Source organism: Leuresthes tenuis, unplaced genomic scaffold (assembly GCF_036924035.1).
Source record: "Leuresthes tenuis unplaced genomic scaffold, fLeuTen1.0.hap1 SCAF_1, whole genome shotgun sequence".
NCBI lineage: Eukaryota > Metazoa > Chordata > Actinopteri > Atheriniformes > Atherinopsidae > Leuresthes > Leuresthes tenuis.
In genome coordinates, this window is record NW_027325355.1 from 28,156,680 (window position 1) to 28,165,382 (window position 8,703).

General features: G+C 39.3%; 1 pseudogene; it reads left to right on the top strand.

The window, feature by feature from the left end:
* The first annotated feature begins 313 nt into the window (after nucleotides 1–313).
* On the top strand, nucleotides 314–3,595 carry LOC140291086 (bone morphogenetic protein 6-like; annotated as a pseudogene).
* The last annotated feature ends 5,108 nt before the right edge of the window (nucleotides 3,596–8,703 follow it).

An 8,703-nucleotide genomic window follows, 5' to 3' on the forward strand; every position in this document is an offset into this window, starting at 1 on the left:
CATTTTAGGGCCCCTCCACTAACGTAATCTAGAGCCCAAACTCTGCCAGTGGGTCTACATTTGTGACCTACTTGGTGATCGGTTTCATCTTTCATAGTTCACACGATGCTGCACTGAATTAGCCCTCAGGGGAAAGGGCACATATCTGGAAACGCTCTCGTACAATGACATCTTTAAATATGATTTCTCCAATAATCATCAGGAAACTTTGACCTGTGGCAGTGTTGTGTTCGTACACACATATTGTATGGCTGCATTTTTCATCAGTCTCCCTCCAAACCTTCATGTTCGACTCTACCTCTGCTGTATCACCCTTCTTGTGCTCTTTCACACAGAACAGGGAACAAGACAACAATGTGAAGTATCTCAAGGCCATGTTGGGGTACAAGAAGATAAAAACACAGCTTCCCAGCCCCTGGCTAATAGTACCTACTGCAGCATCCTTGTCTCAGCACTCCTGTCTCCTCCTCCTACAAGACTTGCACGACCAACCGTTAGTTGCCTTAATTTGCCGCCTGCCTGAATCAAACTCGTTTCTTCTGTAGACCGACAACGCTGCTCATCCACCATGTCCTTTGCATTCATTGTCATGGCGATGCTTTTTTGCTCTTCAATAGTGACTCAATTTGTCTTGCATCCATCCAAGGAGGAGCCTGTGGCTTCTGCTAATTCTCCTATTTCTCGTCACAGGTCAGTTTTTACATGTTTATGAAATAAAACGGCATTTTTCATGTGCTTATGAAATGTTTTGTTTGTGGCGTGCAGGGAAGATTAATCGTCACCTATTTGTAATCAATCAAAAGCACACAGGTTAAAGTATTAAGAGGGTTCTGCTGAGGCATGAATGGTGAGCCCATTGTCTCATTTCAGCTTTGTGAGAACAATCTGATCTGTCCAAGGGTCGTCAGAGGACCAAATCATTGTATGTCACATTACTTATTAATTTCTCAGCTGAACACCTGTAAAGTGCTTCTACAGGTCATTCAGGATCTCAATAGCTTTGTTCTATTATGTCTGTTTGTTTTTTTTTAACTCAGCTTTCATTATTTTAGTCATATTTCATTGTTTTACTGTGTTGGGTGTTCAGATACCAGGATGAGTCATATGCAGTCCATCAGGAAGAGTCTCCTCGGGGCTCTCAACATGCAGACTGAGCCTCCGCTGCCTGCGGGTGGGCTGGACAGTGTCCAAGAGCCATGGCAGAAAACCTTCAGCACCATCTTCACACAAAGTGCACCATACACAAAATGTAAGTGTAATCCAGCAGGTCATATACTCGTTCAGTCACAGTCTGCAGCTAAAGTTTAGGGTGTCTGTTAGAAAAATTATATAGTTATACTATGAGAAAAGCTGCAAGAATAAGAGTTTCTGTGATGGGGGGAGGCCTCCTCCTGTCTTTTGGTTCTCATAATACTATGTAGCAAGCAAAACAGTTTGGACTGTCTGAACTCGTCTTCCCATAACATTAAATGGCGAGTAATGTCCTTTTCCCATAACATTGTGTGGCCAGCAAACATAAACAATATAAATAGCAATAGCACCATTTTGTTAGGGAGACAACTCTGAGCAGCTTCCTGACAGGTTGTGCGGACTTGTCTCTTTCTTGTAAGAAATAAATGTTTTGTGTTAATCGTATCCAGCGACTCTGAGCCTAATTTTGAGAGAATTTTTCTGACAGTGTCCCTCTTTCTCCAGCTGCCTCTGACTACTCACCTGACAGTGGAAACAATACCAGCCTGAGGTGCTGTTCCATGGCCTCTGACATCTTCATGAAAGGTATGCCACAATGTGTGTTTGTGTGCTGTATGTTGACACGATTTTCTGTTTATTCGTATGTATCGTCACCCATTCTTTTTCTGTCCAGATCTGGGCTGGGACAGCTGGGTGATCCACCCTTTTAGCCTGACCGTTGTTCAGTAGTTCTGCAGATAACACCGTGCAGTGTTCATCCTCAGCCTCCAGTGTTCAGGATGTTGTCTGTTCTGTCACAGTTTGTTTTTCATGTCACAGTTTATGTTTAATCATGTTTTCAGGTTATGTTCCAGTCATGTTTTTCCCCTGCCACCTCGGTTCACTCACATCACCTGCTTCATTGCTCACAGCTGCACCGCATTCACTGATCACTCCCTCCACAGTATTTAGTCTCCTGGTTTCCTTTCATTCACTGCAGAATCCTCACTATCCCTTCATGCCTTGCCACAGAAAGAGAAGGCTGATTTTGACCCATAGCCATAGTCCTGTCCTGTCCTGTCCTGTCTTGTCATGTCATAGTCCTGTTCACAGTTATTTATTCATAGTCTTGTTTTGTTTTCACAGTTATTTATTCATAGTCTTGTTTTGTTTTCACAGTTATTTATTCATAGTCTTGTTTTGTTTTCACAGTTATTTATTCATAGTCTTGTTTTGTTTTCACAGTTATTTATTCATAGTCTTGTTTTGTTTTCACAGTTATTTATTCATAGTCTTGTTTTGTTTTCACAGTTATTTATTCATAGTCTTGTTTTGTTTTCACAGTTATTTATTCATAGTCTTGTTTTGTTTTCATAGTTAAGTATTTTTGATCCGGCTCTGCCGCCCTTTGTTTTTGCCTTTGCTCCCTGTTCTTGTGTTTTGGAATAAACCTTTTGATTTCTTTTGGAAAAGAGCTGCATCTGGGTCCTACCGTTCTACCAGTTCCTGACAGATGTAAACTCGCAGGTACAAATCTTAAAGACATTCTCTTTTAAGACACTTACAATCTATTTTATTTACATAAGAATTAGTCCCCATTTCATTAACAAATAGATCTTGCTTTGGTGACATAGAGAATTGCAAATTTGTATGATTCAGTGCAATATCTGCAGTTTTTGATTTAAAAAAAAAATATATATATATATATAGTAGTATTATTCGGACAATATTTCCCTTTTGCCTGGGTTTCAGTGTACTGGAGCTACAAACAGCATGTAGCATTACTTACCCTTAGTGTGTTTCAGAAATAAGCCTATTATCATTTTATTAATTTTCAGAAATGAAATAACTTCAATCTTGTGTTTAATTTAGTTGATAATTTTCTGCTGTCACAGCATCATCTGAGTCCCTTTCCCAAAGTTTCTCCAGGACCAGGTGCCATGCTGTCAGCCCACCTTGCAGGAACTGGTGCCCATCGTCTCCATGCATGAAACCAGCTCCGTTGGGATTTCTAACGTGCATCTGACTCGCAGCTGTGGCTGTGGACGTGGCAACACCTGTCAGCCCAACAAAGAGTAGGATGAGATTTGTCCAAGAGCCCTGAGTGTTTGACATGAGCCACCTGGTGTATCCAAAGTATCATTATACACAGGGCTATCTTCTCTTACAAACACTCACACTGTTGATTGATTCTCTGTGATACTCCATGTTTTTAGCTCTCATCTTGGAACCAAAGCAAAGTCAGCTTTGCATTCCAGCTGTACCGGTGAACCAATAACAGATTTGTCGAGCCTACCAGACACAAAACACAAGTCCACTTCTTTTGTAAGATAAATCTGCGTGTTAAAATTTACCAACAAACAAGGACAGACCAATAAAGAATGTTGCTGAGTGTTTCCTCCAGAAATGTGAGACTTTCTTGAGCCAAGCACTCTCTGAAGCCAGTTCTTTGACATGCGACTCGGCCTCTAATGTGAAAGATTTCCATTTAATCTTTGTAGATAAGCAAGGATCAGTCGAATGAGGGTATAAATTAGGCAGAGGCTTGTTGTTATGGAGCTTAAATCCTTCATTTTAACCTATATTTAGTCGGTATCAATTTAAACCTACTGAGACTGAAAGGAACAACCTTGGGCTTATGGGTAAGAGACACATGAGAGAATCTGGAAATACGCCGACAGTATCCTTATCAACAGTAATCTGTCAGAAATGTATAAAAAAAAATCCACTTAACAACTGATATTTTCATTTCCACCTTACCAAAACAATTATTTATGTTGATTATATAACAGACTTCTACAGATGAGTTATTGACACTGATGCTTTTCAACCTGTTGCAGAAATTCTCAGCCATGACTTCAGATGAAAGCAGAAGAAAATTCTGTTTTAATTCTACTAGTTCTTGGTCACCCTTGAATAACGTTTGTCAGCCTTGAGAGTTTTGCACCGGTTGTGTTTTCAGAACAGATATGTTTCCGAGATAACTATGTGCCTCTTAAAACTTGGACTCACCTACTCTTGGATACAAACAACTTGTCTGCTGTGATTCCTCATGAATGCCCTTTTTTTTCAGCTGCCATGCAAATACAAGAGGCCACAACTTTACTGGTGCACAATTAAACCGTTTGAGTAATATTGTCTGTATAAAGCTTGCATTAAAAGTCTAATTTGAAAGATTATAAATTTTAAAGATACTGATTTTAATCTCCTAAAGCATTTTAGTCTCAGCTCTATTTTTTCGAAGGTTGTGCATGAATAGAAAGAATTTAATAATCCAACTTTGTTGATAGACGTATGCTTTCTCTTTGATAGTTTCTGTTGTTGGTGATGATTCTCAGTTTTTTTTATGTTATTGTATCAGTTTGTTATATACTCACTTTATTTAGTTACTTCATGGTAAGTTTTCACAAGTCTATTAATGTCCAGTTTTAATTGATTTATCCTTATGACTTTGCGATGTAATCTTAATCATTTCTACCTCTCAATTTTTTAAGATTATTCCAATGAATATTTCCTCAGTTATTATTCTTTATTCAGACATAACTACCATGCAGGCAGAAACTCGTGATGTTGGGGTAAGAGGGAGGGAAATCGGAGACGAAGGAACTTTGGCACTGTTCTCTGAAAACCAGGTGCTGCTGAGAGGAGGAGTAACACGTGCATTATACTGAGCAACCCTCTTTGTTTTCACTGGCTGTGCATTCATTTGTGCTCAGATTCTGAATTTTAGGTTGATACTTTAAGCTCTGTAAATGTTTGGATATCACTGAATATTGCAGGCAGTTTTCTTTCCTTTTTTTGTTTTTCTTCAATCAGTCCTGGACAGAATGTCGAGATATATCATTTTATGGGTGTTTTTTGGTTTACTGTCCCCACTATTTCTGGCTGTTGGAGCAATTGAATGCTTAGAGAAAGAAACGTTGCTGAAAATGAAGCCGAAGCCCAGCTCTATGAACCAACTGACAGACTGTTTGTTGGAGTGCACTTCGATGACATATATAAAGAAATTGCAGCTTCAGGACAGACATAATATACGGATGATGGACTCCACAGAAGGTAAGAATCCACAACTTTAGCAAGATTTGCTGCCAGACTAAATGTCAGCTTGTGTATTAAGAATAACACCAAAGCTAAAAGCTGAGACATCAGTGGTTAAAGAGGTTTCTAACGTTGCCTGACTGACGTAGATCTGTGAAGAATGTAACCTTTTTTTTTAATCCAACTATAGCACTATAACTTTATGTGATCATGGATGTCTGATTGTACTTCAAATTAGATAAAACTATAAAAAAAAAATGCATAACTTCATGAGCCTTATACTGAATTTGGGGATGGAAGATGACTGCAGATTACAGTCTTCTGTTATTGATTACAGTAGCTGTTAATTTACAGTAAGATACAATTGCAAATCATCTATACATTTAACAGATATTCTTATATGATCTGCCATGTATTGGCCTTTATAGACGGGTTTATTTTCACAGGAGACCTTGGGGAATACTGCTGGTCTACCGAGCTCAAGTGCACCACTGGAGAGAGGTTTTTGCATGCCTACATAGTGTTGCCTGTGGATGTATCTGCAATGGGACATGAGCAGCTGGAAGTCAGGTCCATTTCCCCAAATACCAGCTTGCTAAACGTATACAATGGCACGACCACAATTGCAGAGAGTTGCGGCCTCCTTTACGAAGTCACAGCACACTTCAGGACGTCAAATACTGAGACATTGTTCTGTGTTCAAGTAGTGACACGAGAAAATGACCTTGCGGACAAAGCTCTTAAATGTCCCCCCTATCTCGTCACCTTCTGGCAGAGAAATCCAAACCAGTTCAAGCAACAAAGTGGTAAATAATGTACTTGTGTTAAAGAACTGATAGTAGCACAGATACCATTGTAATAGTCTTGCATTTAAATGATTAAAAACCATATTGCATGATAGGTCTTCATTATGTTATCATATTAGTAGTTTTTCCTGCTTGTATCTTATAATTGTTATTCATAGAGAACGCTTCGAAAGAAAAGAAATGTAATTTGTATACAGTCATAAAACTTGATTTATTCTCTAAGGCCCTTGCATAAATTTATTAAAAGACAATGCGTGTACTTTCAGCCTTTACTGTGTGAATAAAGTCTGCATGATGAGCACACATTTGAACACTATACTTATCTTTCATTTTTACAAAAACAAGTATACTCACTTTCTGTAATCACTGTTAGAGATACATATCCATGTTGATTCTTTGAAAGAAAACAGTTTTATGCATTTCATTGAAAACTTAACTCATGATACAGTTTCTCTTTTATTTAGATAGACCTTGTAGAACTTCTGAGGCGAAGTCCTAGAAAAAGTTGTATACCAACAGTGTCAGGGCTTCAGGACACAAATGCAGGGTCAGTTCAGATTCAAAGATGTTTATTTTATAAAGACAGCAAGGCAGGTTGAGGATCTCCTCACAGAGCAAAAGAACAGGCTGTGAAAATCCTAAGCACTCTCCTCAGTAACTATGGCTGAGGATGAGTGCAGCTATGAAAGTTAAACAAAAAAACCTCTCCACTCTAGGAGGAAAACAGGAAAGCTATGAATGATTGCAAAATAAACTCTCACGCTCTCCTAATGAGGCGGATTTAAACGAAAGACGCACTCTTAAAAAAGGCACTATGAAAAATTAACTGTAATCTTAAACTCGCCTTCAAAGGCGGCACAAAACCTTTCAAGAACAAAACATAAAACCGCTCCACGAGGGGAGGAACTATGAAAGTTACCAATCAAGTCCCTCCAAAAACTTAGGAACAAAACAAAGCTATGAAACACTTACTGTTGTTTAATAAATACATAAACTACGACTGTGAATAATTTACAAATAAATATGCTCTGCAGGAGAGTTGCTCGACTGCAGGCTCCAGGCAAGACTGTGACTGTGGACAAGAAGGCTAGATTGAGGCTCATGGCAAGAGGCAACAAACTGGCACAAGACAAGGGAAACGCAGACTATTTGAACACATGAGGGACCAAGGGGAACAGGTGGAAACACTTTGGGAATCAGGGAAGACAATCAGACACTTGACACGGGAGGAAGGTCAAGGTACCTGAAACGAGAGGAGAAAGTTAGTGATTTTTCTAAATAAAACAGGAAATGATGAGACAAGACATGAAACAGAACGTAAATCGTGACAAACAGCTTTCTGACTTGTTCCTGTCTAACAATGCTTTTGACACTTTTGATACAATTTTGATTTTTTTGTGTTTAACTGAAATATGACACGACAAAACTGGAGTGGCGAGGCTCTTTGAGCCATATTTAGGGACAATAGATATTTACTTTTTTCCTTAATTTGGGCATGTGTCATTTAAAATGGAGATAAAACAATCTTCCATACTTTATATCACCACAGAATTGTTTGATTGATGATTTTACTGACTTACTTTAAGCTGTGTGCACTGCTTTTGACTGTTTAGTCATAACAGGGGACTTGAATGTGCACGTGGATGTAGCCCATAATAAGCAAGCTAAAGAACTCACTGCTTTCCTTGAAATCTTCGGTCTGACTCAACATTTAACTGGCGCCATGGAGAAAAGAAGAGTCGGTCAGGGCTTCTCTCCAGATGCTCCAGATTCCCCCACAGTCCAAAAACATGCCTCTTTGATTAACTGGTGTTTCTAAATTGGTCTCAGGCGTGAGTGTGCATGGTTCTTTGTCTCATCTTTCTCTTTGTTGGCACTGTGATGCACTGACAGCCTGTTCAGGGTGTGCCCTGCCTGATAAGGATGGTCAGTACATGAACAACAGTACATGATTTGATTTCAGGACATCTCTATCACCTTGCCATGTTGGCTGCAGGAACATATTATAAGTATTGAATCAGCTTCAGGAGCATTCCTCTGTCACTGTGGATGAATTATGGTTTGAAATCCTGTGCAGCAGATAAGCTGTCCCATTTTAGCTGGGAGTACGTTAAGGCCCGAGGAAAGATCTGATGAAAGAACATGAAGCTTCTGTGCACGCCTCAAACCTTTGCTGGCTCAGACAACTCTGAACTCTGCCAAGCTTTTTTTGTGCTCCTGGCTTTCAGAGAGTCCCATCACACATTTTCTCCCTTAAGATCCTGTCCTTGAAAAACACCTGCAGTGGAATAATATTGTGATTGTGTTTTTGTCAGGGAAAGATTTCTGTCTTTCATGTTCAGCCAAAAATTGATGTGGCAATCAAAGCTGATGATTACTCTGTCTCAGAAATGAATGGACAGCTTCTATTCTGTAGTTTGCAGATCTGGCAATGAAAGCAGCAGGATATGCACCCTCTGGATTCCCCTCATGTTGTGGTGGCTTGTCTTCTCTGAATGTAGACTGCAGCCAACATTGTTTTGCATTCTTGGTTGGATCCCAAAGTCATATATACATTAGAATATATTTATCAAATGTATTAAATATAGATAACCAAAGAGCTTAAAACTGTGGGAATTGATCAGTGAATGATTGCAGCTGAGAAGCTTGAACACAGGTGAATAAGTGGGGTTAAAACTGAGTAAAACTA